Below are 24,526 nucleotides of genomic sequence, written 5' to 3' on the forward strand. Positions count from 1 at the left end.
ATCACCCAGACAACTGGCCATATGCCCCTTGCACATTCCATGTAAACAACCTTTCATTAGAATACATTTAATTATCGATTTAGTAGAAGTTCTAAACTCCATGGAAATTGTGTATTTTAGCAACAAGTTTGGCTGAATCCCCAAATTGCAAACTTAGACCCACTAAGTAAAGGGAATTAGAAAGAGATTTTTCCTTCTCAAATAGAATTCAGTTTATAGCAATTCACTGCTACAATTCTGTATATTTAAAGAAAAGTAGTTTTCACAGTCATTATTAGAAATTTAATTAATTATGTATTAGTTTCTTTTGGGAAGGCATTCTCATTCTACAACATCTTTTGGTCTGGAGAACCTTTTGAAGGATATTTGAAAGGCCAACAGCAGGAAGATAAAGATCCTATCTCAGTGTTCCCTCCCACCTCCTCCAGCCCAGGACAGAGGATAGTTCTGTGTTCTGGCCAGGACAATAAAGACAATGTTTTCCTCCAGGGCAAAGGTTGGGCAAGTTTGCCAGCAGTCTTTTATAGGACTAGTGATTTCTTACTGTGTTCTCCTCAGATGTGACACAACCCACCATGTGTGAAGGATCCCCTTGAGACCACAATGCACTGCCCCTTCCCCCTGCTCCCACCTCGCAGAGATGGGGACAGGGAAAATGATGAGAGTGTGAAGCTAAGCTGCCTGCTGTGCCAGGAGTGATAACATCCTCTGTGTCTGATCCAAGAGCCCTGTGTCTTCTGCCCACGTGTATGAAACTGGCAGGCTAACTTGTTGGCTTCTGGGCAGGGTAAAATCTCAAACCCTTCACTGATCTTGCCACTTATGACTGATTAAGTATTTTCAGATGCTCACTAAGTTCAAGATCAGGTGTTTGCTCCTCCCTTTGAGGCCTAAAACTTACAGGTGCCACTTGTGTTCATGCAATTTGGACCAAACTCTCTAAATACCATCTCATGCAAGAAATGGGATTGCCTAGTTATCCCTCAGTTACTGAAATAAGGGGAGCAGAGAAAACCCAATCCACAGTTGGGATATTAGAGCCCTCATCTGTACACCAAAGACAAGCTATCCTTCTCAAGTCCTGATTGATTACATGCTTTCACAGACTGACCTGTAAATCTCCACCATCAATCAGCCTCTCTCATGAAGGCAATGGGAAGACGACTTCCCGTCTCAATCAGGCTCTCTGGCTTACCCCGGGGTGACAGAAGCCAGACAGCTTCCTGGGGCACAGAGGCGATAGCACTTGCTTCCCTTCCTCACCTGTCATACAGGCACATGGACAGTAATAACTAACAGAGCTTCTCAATATTCATTTGATCTTTCTCCTGCCCTGCATATGTAGACAAATGGCATGTGGATTCTCAATGAACTGAAGTGGCTTGACCCAGCTCCCAATCCTGTAAACCAGAGAGGGGTTTCCCTCCACTACACAAAAACCTAGGATCCCAACAGATGGGTCAGCAAACTGCACAGTACACAGTGTTTCCCCCAACAACCCCTCAGGGAATGCCCATGGGCTGCATGGTTCTGCAGGCTCCAGAGCACAGAGAACATTTTTTACATCTCTGGGCTCACGCAGCAAATGCCTGAAGTACAATGGGATCTACTCTATGTTCTGGGGGGGGTCCCTGAGGCAGAAAACCATGAGGTTCTAATAACCTAAGGCACTCATATGCACAGAAATTGAAACTCTGCTCTTTAGTATCCCTCTGGCCCTCAAAGGCTACTTTGGCCATTCTCCTCTTGCTCTCCTTGGCCCCATAAGACGCAGAGGAGTACATTGATAGGGAGCCGGGCCAAGAGCCAGAATGCCTGGGATTACAGATCCTGGTTCAGTTATTCATTAGTTGCATGATATTAGGCAATTCAGTTCCTACTTTTGTCTTAGTTTTATTATTTGTGAAATGAAGTTTAAAAGTAGTGCTTCTGATTACAGGATTATTTTAAATATTGCATGATTAAATAAATTACTCCAAATAGGCCTATACTCAATAAATATTGTCTCTCACCACAGTAGCCACCACTACAGTTGCTTTTAGTCCTCTTTGAACACACTGATCCCATTTTGTTTAGCAATCTGGTCCCCATGCAATCTTGGTCCATTCTGCCATTAGTAACAAAATTGTCAAGGGGACTGCCACAAGCTCCACCAATATTTCTTGTTGAATGAATAAATAACTTAGGAAGACTCTCTCACAATATTTATTCTGGAAGAGAAATGAGCCTTTGGCTTGCCCATTGCTATACCTCTTTTATGAGTACATCCATTTGAAAGGCAGAAAAATAATCTTCCCCCACAACACAAGATGCCCAGAATATTTCCCCTGATACTTTATATGGTAAAAAGAATTTTGCAGATGGAATTAAGTTTAAAGACCTTGAGATGCAAGATTATCCTGGATAATCCAAGTAAACTCAATCTAATCACATGAGTACTTAAAGGCAGAGCACTTTTTCCAACTGTAAAGAACCAGAGACGGCAGCATAAGAAAGTCTTGACTCAACATTGCTGGCTTTGAAGACAGAAAGGACCACAGACCAGGAAATATGTGAGGCCTTCAGGAGCTGGAGAGAGCAAGAGACTGGATTTCCCCTCCAGTCCCCATGAAGGAAATGCAGCCCTGCAGACACCTCAGTTTTAACTGTGTTGGACTTTTGACCTCCAGAACTCTGACATGATAAATCTGTATTGCATAACCTCTAAGTTTGTGGTAATTTGTCATTGCAACAATAGAAAACTAATTATAGTCCTTTTGGATTCTTCCACTAGGGAAAGACTACAACTTAGGACTGTGGGATTAAGCAACCAGAAAGCACATGTTTTCTCACTGATCTATTCATTCATCGATTCACTCCGTGGATTTACTGAGCACCTGCCACAGGACAGGCATTATGTTCTGTGCCACAGAAAGTAACAATGCGCCAGAGAATCACTGTTGGCTTCTGCACCCATGGAGTTCACAATGGAGCTGAGAGAAAGGGACACTCAATAAACTTAAAAATAAATTAAAGTTGCAAACTGTGGTACAAACTGTGAAGAAAATCAAAAGGACGGTAAGAGAACACAGGGGGAAGAGCCAAGGGGACAGAATCCCCAGATTGGGCAAATGAAAAGCTCTCTAAGAAACGACATTTGAGCTGAGATCTAACAGGTACAAGGAGCCAGACAGGCAAAGCTCCAAGTGAGCTCATAAGCCACTAAACCAGGGCCGACCTGGCCTTCTTAAGGATACTACAAGAGATGAAACACCCATTTTGAGAAATTGACACCACTTCTCGCTCCAAGGAAAAGTGTACTGGGTGAATTGCTATTCTCATTTTCCTGTCCTCACTCTTCACAAGCATGACTTTTAAGGCTTTATTTTTTAACATATTTTATGAACAGTGTAAAGGTGGCATTATCCCAGAGTCCCTGGATATCATTCTCAGGGAGCACACTCAGCGTTCTCCTTATCTGAATATGGATGTGGTTAGATTCCCCGAGACAGTCCGCTGCTGTTACTGTGATGGATTTTCCTGTGGCTGCTGCAGCACTTATCAGTGACACTGGCTCCAGGACCAAATCCACGACTCAGGACAGATCCCAACAGCACTAGAGTCTGTGTGAATCCCCGCTGGCTCCACTGCACATTAATTATGATACAAATATCAAAGTGTGGAGGCAGCAAGTAAGTATATAAAATTTCCTCTCCTGTCACATCATGTAGCAAATGACAGTCTTTGGTAACCAAACCATACACACACAAAACAGGCCATTCAACTCATGTATTGCATAGTCTTGGTCTAATGTCTCTGGTGACATAATAAAAACAGCTCTGATTTTGATTAAGGTGTCACAGCATGGATAAATTGCTTCTCACGATTTCTCCTTTCATAGGTTCTTTAAGCAAGACTAGAACCTCCAAGGTACCTGTCTCCATCCAGCATTCCCAGACATACACAAAAAATCCCAGAATGCAAATTACCTCTTGTATATGGTCAGTTTGTTCCGAGTGGGAAGGGAACTAAGCTGAGATACACCACATTGTTCCAGTGCTGTAGCTATCCTACCCATTCCTGTTTTTTTTAATGTGTGAACATAATCAACTTACAAATACACTTAAACTATATCAAATGGAAAGGCTTCTGTGTTGAGGGTGCAGGGTTAACACTTTGAGCAGTGAGAATTCACTGCCTCTAAAGTTTTGGAGCCAGAATATCTGGATTTGATTTCCAACTCCACCATATAATAACTATATGACCTTGAAGAAGACACTTCCCTGACCCAGGATCAATTCTTTTTTTCTCTATAAATTGGGGTCAATGGTAACAATCATTCTGCCCACCTCAAAGGGTTTTCACAATTACAAAATGGGAAAGACTTTGTGAACTACACAAGTGTAAACTCAAAATTCCCCAGCTCCCCACTCACACTGCCTCAGATAAAGCTATGTTGAAGCAACTGACTCTGAGAATTATCTGAGCGCCATCATGGCTGGCAGTTTCAAATCCAGGCCTTCCTCCCTGCTCTCCTAGTGTTTCCTCTGCTTCACTGACCTGGGTCACTCTGCCATCCTCAAGTCACCATTGACACCACCGACAGCACTGAATAGGCAAATAATTCCATCTGGGACACCAACTCACTGCTCGGTCATCAAGGAAGCCAGTTCCACTCTTGGGCCTTGCTCTTTCAAGACAAAGATCCTTCCATTTGGTATCACTAACTAGTTTTTTGCAGGAGTCTGCAAACTTCATTTGTAAATAGTCAGTTAATACTTTAAATTTTGCAGAGCACATATGTCTTTCTAGCACATATTTATTTGTTATGTTTATACAACCTTCAAAAAAGTAAAAAAGAAAAAAAAAAAAACCTTCTGGTTTTGGGCCTTATATAAAAAGGCCACAGGCTGGACTGTCTCAAGGGCCTTAAGCTTCCCATTCCTGGTTTCTCCCTTGACCCTCATTTATGTGAAAGTATACTTGGTTTGTTGTGAGAAGTTTGCTGTTGGTAGGGTCGGTGAAAGGAAGCTCTTAGATCAGGGGAGGTACCTGGACCCAGGGTTCCCTTGGACATCCAGACCATGGGGCTCAGTTTGGCCTCTCTGGCAGATTTCTTCACTTGTGGCTTTCTCTTGGGGACCCGGCACTTCACTTTGATCCAGCCTCTTCCGGGAATCCTAAGCCATGGGAGAGATCAGTAGGTGTCTAAACTCTGAAAGGGAGTCACACTCAAGTTCTCACACTTAGGGATCCTGGGCTCTGTGCGAATTGTGTGACTTCCAGGGTCCTAACATTCTACGGCAGTTAGAAGGCTGCTCTGCCCATAGTACATGGGACCTTTTGGTTGAAGTTATCTATGATACCATCAAGTCATAAAAATGTATCTCTGAGTCAGTCAGAATATTTTATACATTAATTAACTACTCCAATTACTATCAAAAAAGGAAGAAGGGAAAGGGGGAAAGAGGACAGAGAAAGGGGAGTAGAAAAGAGGCAGGAGGAATGAAGGGGGTGAAAAGGGAAGTGGAAGGAGTAGAGGAGAAACAGAAAATTTTGCCTGGATGTCATTATTATCACAAAATTAAATATCTTCATATCAAGTTCATCAAAAACTGCCATTTAAATTCAAAAGTAAGATTCTGTACCATTCATGGTGTCTAAAGGAGAAGTAGTAGATTTGGTTTCCCTTTTGATGTTGTAACATCTTAATAGAAGACTTCACTTTGATTTTTGTTGATTTTCACATACATCCCGAAAGTCAAGGCCTATCGCTGCAAATTAGTAATTGATGCCTCCTCAGCCCAAAACCGAATTAGAAAACTGTACCATGGTGCTCTGAATTTTATCACCACTGGGATTCCTCTAATTGGCTTTGTTGAGGGGAAGAGAGTGAGAAGTAGAAGTTATTTCTTAACCCTGGCAGACCCAGCTATCCCCAAGGAAATATGTGATGATCAGAGCCCAGAAGTACTCTTGATGGGACCTGTGCCTTTGGTCAGGCTTGAAAAGTACACATGGAGTCCTTCACCTAGGTTTTGAGTCAGTGTCCACAGGGCAGCTGAAATTGGCCCATTTTGTTCAGCCACTAGTAGTACATTCCCACACAGCCAAGGTTCATGGTGACAGGGCAATGTTGGTAGTGACAGTGCCAGCAGCTGAACCTGGCTGGCAGCTGGGAGCCTTTGCTCAATTCCCCTTAGATAGGGCTGTTTTGAAAAACAGATGAGGTAACTCAGAGACAGAATGTAAAGTGGTCCTTGGGGTTCATAAGGTGGAGGAGACTGACTGTCATGAAAGATGTCCAGCTCAGAGAGAAGAATGGTTAAGAACTGATTCCAAACAGTGTGTAGGAGCAGACTGCCTAAGTGGAGGACAAATGTCTGCACCCTGAAAAGAATGGTGTGTCCTGGAGTCTATGCCAAAAGATGATTTAACTTTCACCCTGAACAGGAATATTTGGGTGGCCTTTCTTTGGACTGATGGAAGTGTCAAGCAGCTGAGAAGCCAGGAGCCAATGCTGAGGTTTTGATGGTCCAGGAGAAAAGAGCAAAACATGGTGCTGAGCTAAAGAAAGCCTGAAGTTGCTTGGGAGATGCATGGCAGAACCTCCAAACAGATTGGAAGTGGGAGGGGAAAAGGTCATGGTGGAACCAAGGATGACTGACACTCCCTGCCTAGGAAAAGGATGGATGGCTATGTTTTTAGTTGTCAAGACAACAAGCCTAAAAGGCAGCCTTAGAGGCTTCAGAAGTCCTCTATGGGATGTTCTCACTCTCCATGATGCTGTAAACAGATCTTCCACTGAGAAGTATAATATTCTATTCTGTTACTCCAAGTGTGTTTACCACTGTAGAGACTCACCCCTGATTGTACCAGAATACTTCAGGTTGCAATCATCCTTCAGAAACACATATTTCTCAGCATTGTTAATAGAAACAAACTTCTGCAGCACCTAATCCAAACCCATTCATAAGGAAGATAAATAAAAGCATTCTAACCTTCACTATTATACACGACTTTTTTACACACAAGAGAATGTTACAGCAGAGGTCTACCTTTCTGGTGGAGAATGTACTACATATTTTTCTCTGGGAACTAAAGATACTACAAATAAATTTGAAAACATATATTTCTTCAAAGTATTAATTTTTAAAGCGGCCAAAATTGCTAACAACCAGGGAAAGTACCAATTTATAAATTATGTTCTCAGCATATAGTATACATTGTGAATTTGCATGCATATTAAATGCAAATAACCAGAAGAGCATAACATTAAGCCTTCAAATTTATATGTGCAAAAGACAGTAAATTCTAACATTAAAATTCTTCCCAGAAAATATTAACTCCCCACATCCCATGTGACTGTCATACAGTCAGCTGAGTAGGCTCACTGTAGAACTTGAGAAGTCCATACTCTAGCTCCATCGAAATCTGCACAACACATGCCGACCCCACTCACCAAGCAAAGCAGACAAGGCCACATGGGGCCATGTGGGGCAGAGGTAAAGTGTAACATTGCCCAGGTTTTGGAACAAATTATTTTATTTAATAATTCCAAAGAAAAATAAAAGTACCACTAAAACTGCCACCACTAAATCCCTCACAGAATCTTTGTTATTAAGATCTTGACATAGAGGAAATGCGACCAAATAAAGTTGACTCTGATCTTTTGCTACATAAATAAGAGATTTGTGATGGTAAAACTTTGCATCATACAGGCTAGACTGTGAGCTCAGTTGTTGGTTGAGTCCAACAAGAGGTCAGATGTTGCTAAGTACTTTTTTAGATGTCTTGAACATCTATAATCAGTTGGCTTTAGCTAAAGGACATGACCCTTGATAATGTGGATGGGACTTGTCTAAGCAACTGAAAGTCTTAAGAACAAATACTGTTTCTGGGAAAAGAAGAAATTCTGCCCAGAAGATTTAAGATCCAAGGGTACAATATCAACTCCTGCCTGAGTTCCCAGACTGCTGGCCAGTCCATGAGTTTGGAACTTGATGGATCCCACATTTAAATGAGTCAATTCCCTACAACCAATCTCTTAACTGATACATATATATGCATATGATACACAAATAGATTCTATTTCACTGGTGAGCACTTACTGAAAACCAGATTCAAAGGAATTTCCAGTTTAGAATTTTTAAAATGCACAGTATTATAATCACTTCTGATAGGTGGGTGAGAACTGGTTGATTTTGATTGCAAGGTAAAAATTAATATATTCTATCTTTAAATAACTCCTTTACTTTGTATTGAAGGTTTCCTTCCTAATACTCATTTTAAATATTTCACAGCTCTAAGAAGATAAAGATGAACTGTATTTGTACAACAGAAGAAGATCTGAAACTTTTCTGGTGGTTCCATAGATGCTCAGACATGCCAGTTTGGGGACTCACCCTGCTACGTTTAAATTGTGAATTTTCTAGTCTTGAGGGATGGAACTGTGCCCTGTTTATAACCAAAACCACGAATCAGTTCATCTACTTTAATGAAGCAAATATCCTATTTCAAGTTTAGATCAGTTTCATGGGTTTAATGCCATCCCAATCATTCCTTCTCCATCTCTTGTCCCTGGTCTTTCCATGAAGCAGCTCATATTTCCTTTCAAGTCTCTGCCCCTCCCCTTCCTCAGTGGTGATGGATGCTTATCCACACACCAGGATCCCATCCCTGTGTGTGCACAGATGCTCCCAGACCAAAGCTTCCTTCCCTGACCTCTCTTATCACACTTCTTTATTTATTGTTGTCAGGAGGATCTTCTGGGAGCAAGTGAAACAACAGGTACTGGTAGCACATATAGGAGAGATTTATCAATGTAGCAAATTTCTTTTTTTTCTTTTTTAAATTTTTTTGGTACCAGGGATTGAACTCAGGGGCACTGGATCACTAAACCACATCCCCAGTCTTATTCTGTATTTTATTTAGAGACAGGGTCTCTCCGAGTCACTTAGTGCATTGCCATTGCTGAGGCTGGCTTTGAACTCACGATCTTCCTGTCGCAGCCTGCTGAGCCACTGGGATTACAGGTTTTACAGACTGTTTCATTGCCTCAGTTCCAAAACTTGTGAGCTGGAAAGGGAACTAACCTTTTCCAGAAAGCATCTGGATATTTGCTGCATAATCTATTGGACATATTGCTTTTGTTTTAGTTTTTCTTTTTTTCTTTTTTGACTGGTAGAGATTGCTCCAAGGCAGCAATCCAGCCGTAACTTCTTCTATCTCTGTCTTCTCTATCAATCCTGTCACCAAGTCAAACCCTTCTTCTCCTTCTTTGGCAGTCCTTCTTATCATGTGCCAGCCATCTTCCTACTCTCTGAGCTATTTTACAGTCCAAACCAAGAATCATTTCCCTAAATGTCATTTTGATCATGTTACTTATTGCCAAATGTTCCAAATGTTTCTCCTTAAATTAAATTTCTACAAATACAACAGCTAACCTCCTTGACTCTCCTTCCAAATACCACTCCCTACTCCTTTGCTCTCCTGGGCTTAGATTTTGGTAAGCCCTCAGCTCCCATTAATTCTCTGAGAGTATATTCCTGCTCTCCTTTGATTCTCCACTCAGAAAATATATCTCTTATCATTAAAAAATGGCACCTATTCATTTTTCATTGGAAAAGTTCAAGGGCCAATTGGTTTTCTTGGTCCCACCCCGGAAATGACTAGCTTATCACATTTTTTACACCATTCCTAATTCAGATCATAAGGTTTGGGCTTGCATCCAGAAAATCCTGGAGCAAAATGATAGTAACTACCTGAATAATTGCTATCTTGACTTCATATGAAAGCATCCCTATTTTTACCTTTTCTCATAATGATGTCTCAAATAAGAAACCTCTCAAAAACTTGAATTTCCTCTTAGCAAATTCTCTTAGAATATAATACCTATCTAAGCAAGTATTATTATGCATGCATATCAGAATACATTTCCCATTATGAGTTATGCACATGTTATATATAGTTAAGGATATATTTTTGGAAATAGTTTTTTAAATATTTAATAGCCATTAAATGGATAAAATAATACTCAGATCCTTATGGAACAGTGAGAAGCCATTCGAGCACTTTTTGTAGGTATTTGCAATTGTAATCAGTAATGTGGGTAGAAAGAATACCAATGTTTTTTCAATCATCATGGAAAAATGTAAATTTTTTAAAAATTAAGACTTTATAAAGTTCACCTGCATTAATCTTCTGCTAATGCAAGCTGGAACCATTTCCTAGGACTTTGAGTAGTTTAACATCATCAAGACATGTCATAAGCTTCATCCAAATTATTCAGTGCACACCATATATTATTCTGAACCTCTCAGAACATGAAACAGAGTGAGGTGATGTAAGTGTCTGAAGAACAAAGGGAAATGTGAAGCATAGAGACCTCAGGCTAAAAGCATAAAGCCCCTGTAAAGGTTTTAAAGATATATTAGAAGCCTGAAAAATGAGAGCAAACCAGCAGGCCCATTAGCTGAGCAGTGAATTAAAGTGCCATGTTTCCAATTCCAGCCTTGAACATGGAGAGCACCAATAATGTGCAGATTCTTGGTCCCTGCCACAGAGGCGCAGGTTCTCCACTATGGATCCTCAAGTGCCTTTCTTTTCTTCCAGCTAATTTGGTGGAAGAATGGCTCTCAGTTTCCAAACTCATCTTTTAAAACCTCATTACTAACTTCCCTAGGAGCAGGTTAAAGAGACAGCAGGAAAATAATCAAGTGAGGTTTCAAAACACAAGTGCTATTTTTCATTAATTTCAACCTCTTCGTTCCTTTATTAAAAAATGAAGTCTGCTATCTTTAGATTTCCTCTTATTTTCTTTATCTTAATCTTTAAGGTATAAGATGCCATGTAGATAATCCACAAAGTGACTAGTCTTTAATACTTAAGAAGTAGACCATATTCCACAATTATATATATTCACATTTTATCTTATGAAAACAGTTGAAAGCAATCAAAAGGCAAAATGTCTAGAAGACCTAATAAAACCTGAGAGATATTTTTTAACAATTAGTTTGTATTTAAATGAACATTAATAATGTAGTCTTGACTATTAAATAGTACAAGGCACAGAGGTGACTGCCTTCAATTTTTAAGCAATTATTTTGGAATTTGTTTCTTCATCTGAAAGTCAGCATTTCCCAACTGATAGGTCTGCTACTACATTACGGTGCTAAAAATTGGTTTCAAACATGCTATGGGTTACGGATGGCCTCAGCCTTGACAAACCAGGTAGGGCCTGGGATAGCTAGCGTCTCTAGGTTTTTCTTACCTAGCTATTGGCTGCCCCTAGGCCAGTAGGCATGGTTCTCACAGCTCTGCTGAGAGGCACAGAAATCAGGGCACCTAGCTCCACAGGCTTCTGCAGAAAGCTCCACTGCACTGGTGAGAAGCAGCCCACGCAGTTGCTGCAGGTGTTCTAGCTCAAGGTGTATAAGATGCATGTGGCTGAAGATAAGACTCTAGAAAGGTGGGAGAAGAGGATAGTTTCCCAAATCATGGCTGTATCAGTATCATATATTTCTTTCCATTTGGGAGAAACAGAAGTCCAGTGGTCCATTTTAAGAATATAGTCTTAATTGGATCCAGTTGTATCATTTGAATTACAGTCTTTTGTATAATCCTTCCCTTTGCTCACCCCAATGTTAAAACTAGTCAATCATGTAGACTATAACCCCAAACTCCTCCAGTCCAGGTGATGCGCAGCACTGCATTAGGGATATAAACAGGCAGACTGCCCACCCAGGCTCACTTGTTAGCCATATTCTGGTAGCATGCGCTTTGGCAGTCGTAAAGTTTGCCATGCCCACCCACTTGTGAGCATGTGTTTGAGTCCTTGCAGCACCTCAGTATTTCTAACACACTTGAGTTTAACGTGTTTTATTTTTAATCCTTTCACAAGAAAAAATCTAATTGGATTTGAAACCTATTGGAATTGTCAGAGAACTTGATTTTTCTAGCAAAGGAAAAGGCTAAAACTACTATTAAGATTTTTTGTACCAGGGAGTGAACTCAAGGGTGCTTAACCACTGAGGCACATCCCTAGCCCTTTTTATATTTTATTTAGAGACAGGGTGTCACTAAGTTGATTAAGACCTCACTAAGTTGTTGAGGCTGGCTTTGAACTAGTGATCCTTCTGCCTCAGCCTCCCAAGCCACTGGGATGACTGGCATGCATGACTGTGCCTGGCTAAAACTACTAAATTTTTAAAAAATATAATTTTAACTGTTGTAGACTTTGGAATTTTTTGAAATGGCTTAAATTTTTATTTGTTTAATCACTACCTCTACAGTACCTTGATGTTACTGTGTTAGTCAGGTTTGTGTTACCATAACATAATATCTGAGATAATAAACACAAAGAAAGGATGGCTTTAGGTTGGTTCGTGGTTTCACAATCACTCAGCCCAGGCACTCTGAGCCTATGGTAGCACAGTGGAACAAGCAGCAGAGGAAGCCTAGTCACCACATGGTGGCCAGGAAGCAAACAAAAACAGAAGAAGGGTCCAGGGTCCCAATCCCCTTCAAGAACACATACCCCTCAATGAACTAACCTCCTTCAACTAGGTTCCACCACTTCAAATAGCACCATAGATTGGGGACCAAGCCTTTGGGGGACATTTAAAATCCAAACCATAGCAGTGGCCAATAAGAATTCAAAGAGAAAAAGCACTAAAATTTTGATCAAGAATATATTTAGCCACTTCAGGTATATAAACAATATTTTAAAAGATTTATTCATAAAAGCAAGTTCAGGTTTCTAATCAAAAATTTGAAAAGATTTTATTTGGAAATTTTATATCTATAATATTTTCTAAATAGGTGTTTTCAGCTTTTGCATTATTTAGCCTATGTATTAGAGACAAATCTGAGATGCACTGATATAAATAACATGTTGATATGACGACTTCTTGATTTTCCAATGTTAAGTATATTGACCTTCCAATGAGGAAGATGAGGTTTAGGTTTTCCTTCGTGCTAGGTATGTGACCCATGTTCCCATCTTCATAGAATTGTGCTATTATCTTGTAATAAATATCCACATTTACATCATGAGAGCTTTGGAGAAACTACTAGTGCTAAATATGTAACATTCTGATTGCATTCCCTTTTGGCATGATTTGTGGCTCCCTCCAGAGTTACTCAATGTTAAATTCAGTTTAGGTTAGTTTCCCATGTACTTATCATGTTATCCCCAAAGCTTCCCCAAGATTCCAAAATCGCCTCTTAGCATACACACACACTAGGTCTTCTACCATCTGCATGGTCTTGAAGTCTCCTAAGTCCCTCTGCCTACTCCAGTTTAGATCACTAGAGCTACTGCACAGCCGGTATCTCTTTTACCTCCACCTTGGGGAATCTTTTCACCTCTCATCGTGGGTCTGGCTCTAGGGTCCTGGGTCTCTATTATTAATTTACCCTGTCATTTATTGAAGCACATCATAGAGTTGGAAAGTTTTGTGATGATGTGTTTTTCTCTTCTGACTAGGAAACTTCTATATTTGGTGGTGGGAAGTTTTGTTGCCCTACTCCTTTGATGGTTTTCTGTCCTGTATTTTACATATTTTCTCCATCTGGTATTACTATTTTTGGATGTTGGACTTCATGAACAAATCCTCTAAGTTTCTTATATTTTTCATATTATGTGCTGTTCTTTCTCTTTTTATTCTACTTTCTGGGAAATTTTCTTAACTTTATCTTCTAATTATTATAAATTCTGTTGTGTCCCACAATTGCCATATCTTGTCTTAGTTCTCTGGAAATACTTATGATTTCTTTCTGAAAGATTTCTTCTTTCTACAAAGTTTCTGTTTGCACCCGTTAGTTTCAGCCTTGTGTGATAGACGATTTCCTGAAATGTCTGAAGATCCCTGGTTCTGTTGATATTTAAGGGCTGGAGACCAGAAAGTCAACACAAAAGTTGGGGTGTTGTTGATATGGGATTTATTTTAGGATTCTTTGGCTACACCATTCCTTTGAGAAACACTGATGTCAGCCTCCTTGAATTTTATTTTCAGGTTGATTCCCTGGGAAGACTCCTGCAGCCTCCTACAGGTGAGATTTCAACCTGGCTGCTAAGGAGCAGGCAAAAGGAACTGTGGTTTTTGGAGTTTGGTAAATCAACATAATCCACCAGATTTCAAGACTTTTTGCTTTCCTTTGATATCTTCCGAGCAGAAGTTGGAGAGCAGATCTGAACTTCTAATGAATACTTCTGCTCTTAACCCTATCTTTACCTTTCCTTCAAGAGGTTCTTGTTCCTGAGCTTTTGCTGAGTTCATCAATTCAAACTGGACTACTCCTTCCTTCCTCCCTTGCCAGTTTTAAACTCTACCTTCTCAGGCTTCTAAGTAAGCTACCACCCATCCATCTGCATCCTACCTTCTTCAAGTCTATGGCTGTGGATATGTTTCACTGTTCTTTAAGGTATGTGCCTTTAGGAAAAAAACTCATTTGTCATTTTAATAGAGTTTTAGGAGGTGTCAGGAACTAACACATGAATTCATCTTTAACCTGAAACCTCTCAATCATTCTTCATCCTTTTACACTGGCAATTTTGTTTTTGACATTAAGACAAGACCCAATGCTCAGGAGGAAGTGAGGAAAATAGCAGCTTGAGGATTTGAGTGAAAGTGGATTTAATACCTGCCTGTTCTGATACATAGTACAACTCATTGCCTCGTAATGTGCATTTCCCACCCTGAACTTTGTGGGAAATAAAAAGCATGCCCCTATTTCAATACAGACTTTAAAAATTCTTAAAAGGTGACCTAGCAAAGAAGATTTGGGGCTGATAATTAACCTAAACATGGGTATTCAAAGGGAGAAAACCATCAGGCAAGGGAGTGGAATACTCAGAGGATACTCAATGGAGACAAAAAAATCTCAGGTTTGAAAAAATAAGTGTTACAGATATTTCTTTGCAAAGGTGGTGTAATACCTAGTAGATGCAGTGATCAACTGGGGTTAAGATTTCTTTCATGCACACTTGGACTCTTGGTGTTTAAGATAATAAAGCTCTTCTGCTTTAAGTGTCTTTATCCTGTTTTTCATAATAAGTAGATCATTAATATCCAGAAATCATTGTTTACCTGATTTCACTACATTCTTATGAAAAGAGATATAGTAAAAAGCATTTTGTAATGAAGCTCAAGTTTTAAAGTTATACATTTACAGAGACTGAAGACACATTATTACTGAAATAACTGCAGGAAAACAACTTTGGTATTATGCACCTGAGATTCTCTAGACCCTAACACTATTTATCCCATTGAAGTAACCATCTTTATAACACAGCTTTTGATTTAAAAAAAATTATTGCCTGAAGCTGAACTGATTTAATTGGACAGATAAAGATATGAGTAGAAGGATTCCAAGTAGAACATTGTATATATTCAAAAGCAGAATGATACCATAAAGAGGCAGAGTAAGATCTGAGTGAGGACTGGGGGAAGTTAGTATGATAGGTAGCAGAAGCCTGAACAGTAGGGAATGAACTCCAAAGTACAATGAGCCATAACTTGGTCGACCAAATGGAAAGACTGAAGTTTTCTGAATAGGGAGTTTTGTCATCAACGTGGTATTTCAAAAATTAAAACTGACACTTGTTGCATAAGGCAGAATGTCCAATTACAAAAATAAATAAAGTAAAACAATAAGAAGAGGAAAAGAATAACAGTTAAAACACTAAATAATCCAAAGATCCAAGGTCACACAAAGTTGGCCTGGCCTGGTTGGCAGTACAAATGTGAGAGAATTCACTTCAGAGAGAATCGATGAAATTGAGCAACCTACATTTACAGTACTGTAGATAGGGGCAGTCAGGTAAAAAGAACAGGACAAATTAGTACCAACAAAAGAACATATGCTGATAAAGTTTTAAAACTAAATCCATGATATCCTTTGGTCTTCCATTCGAGAAACACTTACTGAGTATCTATGATGAGCAAGGCATGAAGTCTCATCTCATCATTTGTTTCATTATTTTACAAGTCAAATGTAAAAAATTCTAGTTAATTGACTTCACAGACTGATTGATGCTCTTCCTTAAGAACAACAGATTGATTTCTTTATAGACAGCAATACTAATTCCTCCATCATGTCCTTCTCTTGCAGTGCACAGTCCAATCGACTTTAGAACCAACTCAATACAAAAGCAGAAGGAAAGCATTAAGAGAACAAGGTCCATTAGGCCCAATATTGCCTCAATTACTTTAATTCCATTATTCCTGTTCATATTACTTCTTTAATCAATATCTCTTTCCAGTTACTTATGTTTACCCTTTTCAAAACCACAAGTAATAGAATTATGGTCTTTTGAGTTCAGTAGCAACAGAGTTTCATAAATATATTTCTGAATTTGTGATTGTCTCCAGATCTATAACTGAGAAGTCTTAAATTGAATCACGTTTCCCAGAGATCATTTTGTATAATGATGCAGAGGCTCTTAATGCAATATAGGTGCTTTTACCTGTTGGGTCATTCATCACTCACTGTCAAAGCTAATCACATGTGACTCACTGGCTTTCTAAGAGTCTTCTTTCCATACCTAAATCTGAGGGTAGTTATACTGATTTTCAATTAAAATGGACCTCTTTTTTTTTTTTTTTAACTTATGTCTGTCTTTTGTTTAACATCATCCTTCACTGATAATTTTTCTATTCCACGAGTTTCATCTGCATGTTACATTATCCACTGCCTCTTCCATATGACAATTAATCAATCCCTCAGTTCCATCTCTGTTACGGCCTTACGAATTGCAGGAACTCTGTTTCCTCCATTCTTTTAACAAACGCCAATGCAGTATCAACTACACACGAGAAGCTGCACTTTCAGCATAGATAGTCTACAACAAAGATATGCAGCCCTTCCCTTCAATGTGTGGATCTCCTTCTGAGACTGTTATAAAAATAACATGATATAAAGAAGCATGTGAAACCTATGAGTCCATTGAAAGGACTCCTGGGGTTCCAAAGGGGTAAAGTCACTTATGAATAGAGACATTTTCATAAAGACTATGAATTTCAGGGAGGTCCTGAAGGATGAGAGGATTTTGAAAATGAAAATAGAGAGAAAACTAGCTAATTGTGTGCGAGAAGCAAAACAGGCTAACCTAGTAGCATAAATTATTTAATGGTATAAATAAAAGAGGGGAAATGCCTGATTTCCCTTTGGAAGCAGTGAGACCAGAATAAGGGTCATAAAGGAAGAGTCTGGCAGGAGATAGTCACTTCTTTAACTCAGCCTTTCTTACAATGTGCAGGATTAACTGAAAGCAACCATTGTTTGTAGGCATGAGTAGGCATGAGATAGGAAGGCTTGGTAATGTATGAAAGGATCTTCAATACCTGATTTCCATGTTCCTAAAGAGCCTTACCTAGTCCCGCCTCCCTCTTCCACTTAACACACCCTGCTCCCTCAAACCTCCCTACCAATCCACCCTGTCTCCCTTGGAATGATCTCTCTCCACCTTGCTGATCCACTTAGCAATCTCTTTCCTGTTCTTTCCGATCTCCACTCTAATCCAATCTTCACTATGAAGCACCTCTTAACTCCCTCAAGCCAATTCAGTTGCTCTGCTTCCTACATGGAAGTTATATATAGTATATAGGTAGCTCCATCAGAGTGATGATGTTTGCATAACTATCTTCTACCTAAATTACAATATAATCGACATCTTCCTTACAGCAATTCTAGGCACAGGGCAGAAGGGCGATATGTGAGTAAGTGAACGCTGGCCTGTCAGGTTACAACTCTGTGCAGCACTAGTCCAGCGGCTTAACAGAATTCCCAGGGCTCCTAAACTAATGAATAATCAAATTAATGAACTAATAAAAGGAAAAGGGGCAAAGTCTGAAAAAAGGAGAGTCACAGATACAAAGGAAAAAGAGAGTAAAGGTACGAAAGAAACTTGACAGAGTTTAGTGATAAGTAAATGTAGAAACAGCAAAAGATGGAGGAGAATGCCAGGCTCCTGAGCTCCCTATCAGGAGCCCACTGGTCCTCTTCATCATTTTATATCAGCTTAGGATCACTCAACATAAACACATGGATTTTAAATGAAACCAAGAATGAATCATCACAGAGACACAGAGGAAGAAACCAAAGAAAGCAAACACTTAGATTCATATTTTAACTTATTCATTGCAAAAATTTCCTAAGGAAGTTTGATAGGATCTTGATTCAAAGTAGAATTTGTTTAATTTAAATACTTTCCATAATGTCATAAATACACTCTGAGATTTTTAAAACCTACCACATTAATTCTTAACTAGATGAATATAAAAATTATTTCCCACTTTTTAAAATCAGAGTTTGACAATGAATCCATTATGACTGGTTCCATGAAAGTCTTAGAGCTGACTTCTCAGAAATCTATGATTGGCGAGGCTGAAGAAATGCAAAATGGTAGGCAAAAAAGACTGAGCAACAACAATAAGTTAAGCTTTCAGTGATCAGGTCTTCAAGTACGATTCCTGGGTTATTTCCATTTTTAACAACAGGGAAGTACTAGTTACACACGAAATAATTTAATTATTAAAGTAAGATTTATCACTGCAGTCGTGACCACTGTGGAGTATTTTGCTAGCTAGTTCAGTTAGCAGAAACTCACTGGGCTCCACCTGTAGACAATGGAGAACAATCCCACCATCATCTGATTTGATCACTGTGTGACCAAAACAATTTTAAGATTTTAATTTTAATGAAGCCCAGTGGACATCCTCACAAACCAAACAAGAAGAGTGCAATGGAAAGTTATAGAAGGCCTCTAATCGACAGTAGTAAGTCCTTGAATAAAATGGAAAAGAAAATTAAGCAGTGGAGGCACCAGGATGAAGTTATACATCCTTACGTGGCATTTGGTGGAACCGTGCCTACATGCATCACACACACCATAAATACTTGCTGCTTGATTTACCAATTTTCTTAGGACTAATGTCAGTGTAGAAAATGCTAAAATGAATTTTTATTTTCATTTTCATGTTCTACTGCCTGTCATCGTCTTCTAAATCCAGTGCTGTCAGAGGCAATGTTATCACTTGGCCATGGGACAGCCTAGAGCCCCACCCCAGGAGCACAGACACTCCAGTGGGGCTGAGGCAGCCTGTACATAAATGTTTCCAACCTGCCTGCAGCACAGGATTGAAAGAGGCTCGGGCCTGACCCACAGTCAACACCTAGACGCTGGCCTGTCAGGTTACAACTCTGTGCAGCACTAGTCCAGCGGCTTAACAGAATTCACAGGGCTCCTGAACTGTCCACTTATTCCTAGGAGGGTATCTGCCCCTGGCCTTTGCCTCCTCTCATCAGGTCACTTCTCCTTGCTATTAAAATGATCATCCTTTTGTGGAAGTAACCATTGGTAGGGACAGAATGAGCTAACCCAACAGGACACGAAGTTTTCCCCAATAACATCTCTAAAGAATAGATCAGTTAAGTACTACCTTGAGATCAGTATCTTAAAATTTTATCAACACCCAAATCTGAACCCTCAATAGATAATGTCTAATAATTTTGAGCTAAAGAAGCCTAGAAACAGAAGAAGATCTACAAGGGCAGATCTGTTTCAGGATAGCACTTACGGATTGAAGGTAGGGAACAGAACATTAAATTTAATAAGTGCAAAGTGATGCAGCCAGAAAGAAAGAATAGGCCAGCTAAGTATGATTTAAATGGCACTGAATTAGCTGGAAAGATATCCTGATGTACTGATAAAGGTCTCATGTAAATTGGCAGTTCAGCCTGTGATGCCAGCAGAGAAGGCAGGACTGTTCCTACAGAGAGTTGGGTGGCGGGTGTTGTTTGTTTGGCTTTTGTTTTTTTTAAACCCACTTTCTATTATTTTTAAAGGAAAAGTCATATCCCTGTTATAATGTTACTTAATTTGGATCATCCTGAAACTAAGAGTTCACTGAGGGCAGTAAGCGTCACCATGTTGCCTGCCCTCCTCTGGTAACTACACTTTGCTTATTCAAATTAGTGACCATGGCTATCGTGCTCTTGGTCATTCACACATTCAACAAATATTAAGCAGCAAGCACTAGGCTAGATTTTAAGGGGCTACCAAGAGGAAATAAATTCCCTTCCCTTAGACAGTATTCTAGTTGAGCTGTATGCCCCAAAAGATGCTGACATCCTAACCTCCAATACTTGCGAATGTGATTTTATTTGGAAACAGGGTAATGATGAAGATGATGGAGTTAAGATTAGATCAGTATGGTGGGCCTCAATCCAATATGAATGGTACTCTTATAAAACGGGAAAATTTGGACATAGAGACAGACACACCAGAGGGAAGGCAACGTAAAAACAGATGGCATCTACAAGCCAAGGAATGCCTGAGGCAACCAGAAGGTGGCCTGGAACAGACTTCTCACAGCTCTGAATAGCAAACCTGCTAACACCCTGATTTTGGACTTCCAGCCTCCAGAACTGTAAGACAACACATTTCTATTACTTAAGCCAATCAGTCTGTAATTAAAAAGACTGATTGTTAAAGTAGTTTGAAGACACTAATACCAATTGGCTCAGAAAAGAAATAAGCCCAATAACAAAATTGCCAAGGGTAAGAGAAGTCCCAATGTAGGTCTATCTACAGGTATTTTGGCTCAATAAATGGAGTCAGGTTTGTTCACTAGACCACTGATCACCACCATTTACATCAGTTCTATAAAGGCCATCAAGAGAAAAAGATGGTTTCTCTCCAAAGGAGCAGACTGACCCAATGGAGACTGTTTAATCCTCTAAAAAGATGACTAGAAAGCAATAAAAGTTAATGGAAAATCAATGATGGTGACCTATTTGAGCAAATCAAAGTTGTGAGACAGGCATTTATTTTAAAAGAAAAAGCAAAGGAAACGTAGAGGGATGACTTCAGATAAGGAGACAGAGATAAGACTTTAATTAGAAGCCTTCAGTATTCACATATTTACATAAATTTGAAAAAGATTTCTGATAAGGGAATAAAGATGAACAATAGTATTTGTTCATATTAACTCTGCAGAAGTTGCCAAGAGATTTCATGTGATTGGTCATATTTCTTTACTGCTTGTTTATAAAGGCCCTGTTGTCGGTACTTTGCAGATGCTCCCCAAATGCATGCTAGTTCACTGAGATGTTCGACCAGGGGCTCTCTGAAGCACAGGCATAATCTGAGTAAGGGAATTACGTCAGTAGTATAATTAAGCCCAATCAGTTCTGATACAGTGACAACCTGCCATTAGTCCTGCTTGTCATTTGTGCCACGCACATAATCCCTTTACCTGAGCATGGTGAGCAATCTCTCCTCCATGTGTTATAAATATGATATCATGCTGGCTGCAAAGGACCTGTAAAATAAAGGCCATCTTGTTAGAAGAAACTTCAAACATCAATTTCAGAGAGCTGATTGAACATATGTAAGCAGATGCAAGGTTCACTTGCAGAATTTGAGCTGAACATTGCCCTTTCCATTTCTAGCCATTCCAATTGAATGCCCTTGCAGAAGGTCTCTGCATGGTGCTAACCTGGTAACAATCAATAAATGTGAAGGTCTTATCATAAACACAGCCTTTGAACTATCAATCTTCCATTGAATATTCCTGCTTTTTAAAAGTAGTCCTTGTTGCTAAGGTAGTTACACTGGGGCTAGCACTGGGTAGCCTTCCAATCTAAGAAAGACTGAAGAAATAAAGTTGTAAGTTAATTAGGGCAGTATAACTCACAGTGTCACTCAAAAGCAATTTTGGGGGCTGACCAAGATCAGATGTACTATTTTTCAGTGTGGGGAAATTCTTGTAAATTTCCAAGTAGAAATGAGTTAGCTATTTATATTTTTGTTCAGAAAAATCTATTGTTCTGAAAACCATAAAACACACCTAGATATTTTCAAATTAGAAAAAATTCCAACTTAATTTCCTAGAAACCCTTTCAAAGTCTTGCTACTCACGTGTGGTCCACGGACAGTATCATTAGCCTCATCAAAGAGTTTGAAGTGTAGAGTCTGAGAATCCACCTGAGACCTATGCACCATAATCTGCATCTTAACAAGATTCGTAGATGGTTACCAGTGCATTAAAGTCTGAGAAGCCTGGTTTGAAAGTGCACTATACATCAGGCCTGTGGTTGCTAGGATCACAAGTAACAGATTGCTCAAAACTTCAAGACCATCCTCTGGAATCTAGAAGTTACTAGAATCACATTCCTTTCATTATAACTGTGTGAATCTGGGACAAATATTCTACTAAACTCTCCAGAAGTCCTTACTACTGGATAAATCCCTTTCGTTTTCCATAACATGCAGACTAATTGTAAATGGATATCTGAAGACATAGTCAATTCTGGAAGAATTTATTTTATAGTCAAAAGGCAGCATCATGGACATTGATGACAGATATCATTCGTTCTACAAATAAGATCTCAATAATAACCAATACTGTGCAAAGACCCCAAAGTAGACAAACACAAATTGTAACACGGCTAGTAGCTTTAGCCATGGAAAGGTCTGCACAGGAAACCAGGAATAAGGAAGGGCACTGTTGTCCACTTAGAAAGCACCCAATCCATATCTGGCATACTGGGAAGGCTTTCTGAGCTAAGTCTTGAAAAAAAGGATAAGGAAGTATCTTTGAAGAAGCAGTCCACTTACAGGTACAGCACTGGCTTAGCTAGGGCAAGTAACCAGACCAGCAAAGAAAAAAAGTCAACTACCTTACTTCAAAAAGAATACTGGACTGTGATTTTATAGAACTTTTTTCCAGCTGCTCTGGATATTTGTACTCATGAGCTATAAACGTGGCAGTCCTTAAGAAAGCTTCTCCCCCCCTCCACTTTCCTTTTAACTTGCCTACCTGTAGACAAGGAGGAATGGCAAACATCAAACGCAAGAAGCACTGCCCGGGAAGTCAGCTGCACATGCCAAGGGGGCAGGCATAACAGAACTGTGCCTCCACACTGGCTATGTGATCACGCACAGTGTCAATGATACTGCAACCAGCAATACAGGGACCATAAAGAGACTCACATTAAAGTTAATACAAAAGTCAGGAAAATGTCTTCAGCAAGGGACACTGGCTATTTGGCAGATGCACCGCTGGGAGCAATTGAAGGCTCTCACTGTGACCAAAGTGTGCACGCCCCTCTCTGTGCCTCTCTTTTTCCTGCATTTAAATAGTTTTTATCCTGTTTCCTTCCCCCTCACTTATCCCTGTGATTTCTCTGACTCATTTTCCTTTTCCCTTACAGCCTCCAGTGCCCTCTGATCTCCAATCCAGTGCTCTCCTTCCCTGCTTTGTCATATTCTACTCTCAGGAGGAGTAGATAAGGGAGAGAAGGAAGGACCACCCACATCTTCCTGCCCTTCCATATTTACCCTTTTCTTCACTAACGTTCTTAAATTTTTATTGCCCTCCTTGATGTACTCTTGCCTCTCCCAGAGTAGAATCTCCGTATTAGCATCGAGTCAGTCCTCCTAAGCACAGAGCTTGGAAACCACAGGACATTGCTGGACCCCTCTACAGTTCCATTAAAATACTGGAGTTCTCAGATTCTCCTATCTATGTCAGGTCACTTAGGAAGATGCTTTCAAGAAATGCAGTAATCTGCCTGTTTGGGCACCAAAACTGTGCTGTTTTTGTTATTACAGCTCTGTAGTATAGTTGAAGACCAATGGAATAGAATAGAAGATACAGAGACATACCCTCATAAATATAGTCATGTCATACTGGACAAAGGCATCATAAACATACACTGGAGAAGAGATACTGTCTTCAACAAACAGTGCTGGGAAAACTGGAAATCCATATGTAGAAGAATGAAATTGAACCCCTATTTCTCACCCCGCACAAAACTCAACTTAAAGTGGATCAAAGACCTAAGAATTGGACCAGAAATCCTGAAACTGCTAGAAGAAAATGAAGGCCTCATACTCTAACATTTCGGATCAGGAACCAACTTCCTTAACAAAACTCTTAAGGCACAGAAATAAAATAAAAAATCAATAAACAAAATGACATGAAACTAAAAAGTTTCCTCATGGCAAAGGAAACAAACAAGAGTGTGAAGAGAGAACCTACACAATGGGAAAAAAATCTCTTCCCACTCCTTAGGAGAGAAACCTGCACCTAGGATAAGGCATTAATTTCAAGGATATACAAAAAAAAACTCAAAAAAGCTTAATACCAAAAGAAAAATTAAAAAAAAAAAACCAATCAATAAATGGGCAAAAGAATTAAGCAGACACTTCTCAAAAGAAGAAATATAATACAGACGAATGAAAATGTTCAACATCCCTACCAATTAGAGAAATGCAAATTAAAACTACACAGAGCTTTCATCACATTCCTGTCAGAATGGAAATTATCAAGAATACAAGTAACAATAAATGTTGGTGAGGATGTGGGGAAAAGGGTACACTCATACATTGTCAGTGGGACTGCATATTGGTGCAGTTACTCTGGTAAGCAGCATGGAGATTCCTCAAAAAACTAGGAATGGAGCCATGACTTGACCCAGTTATCTCACTCCTCAGCATACATCTAAAGGATTTAAAATCAGCATACTACAGTGA

General features: G+C 39.6%; 1 protein-coding gene and 1 long non-coding RNA gene across 18 annotated transcripts in view; one reads left to right on the forward strand and one right to left on the reverse strand.

Annotated features, from left to right (window-relative positions):
* LOC306659438 overlaps window positions 1-21,305 on the forward strand; it is a 49,520-nt gene extending 28,215 nt beyond the window's left edge. The window contains exons 5-6 of the long non-coding RNA XR_013763292.1: window positions 8,283-14,406; window positions 15,900-21,305. This is a non-coding gene — a long non-coding RNA (uncharacterized lncRNA). The remainder of the gene's footprint in view (window positions 1-8,282; window positions 14,407-15,899) is intronic.
* ENOX1 (ecto-NOX disulfide-thiol exchanger 1) overlaps window positions 1-24,526 on the reverse strand; it is a 531,147-nt gene that overhangs the window by 405,119 nt on the left and 101,502 nt on the right. For 13 of the 17 annotated variants that reach the window (XM_079136940.1, XM_079136939.1, XM_079136947.1 and 10 more), the window contains one exon: window positions 21,243-21,308. The exons of the other annotated variants lie outside the window; for them this stretch is intronic. The gene's annotated coding sequence lies outside the window, so the exon portion shown is untranslated. The remainder of the gene's footprint in view (window positions 1-21,242; window positions 21,309-24,526) is intronic. 17 annotated transcript variants of the gene reach the window in all.

This window comes from Sciurus vulgaris (assembly GCF_902686455.1).
Source record: "Sciurus vulgaris genome assembly, chromosome: 4".
NCBI classification, from domain to species: domain Eukaryota; kingdom Metazoa; phylum Chordata; class Mammalia; order Rodentia; family Sciuridae; genus Sciurus; species Sciurus vulgaris.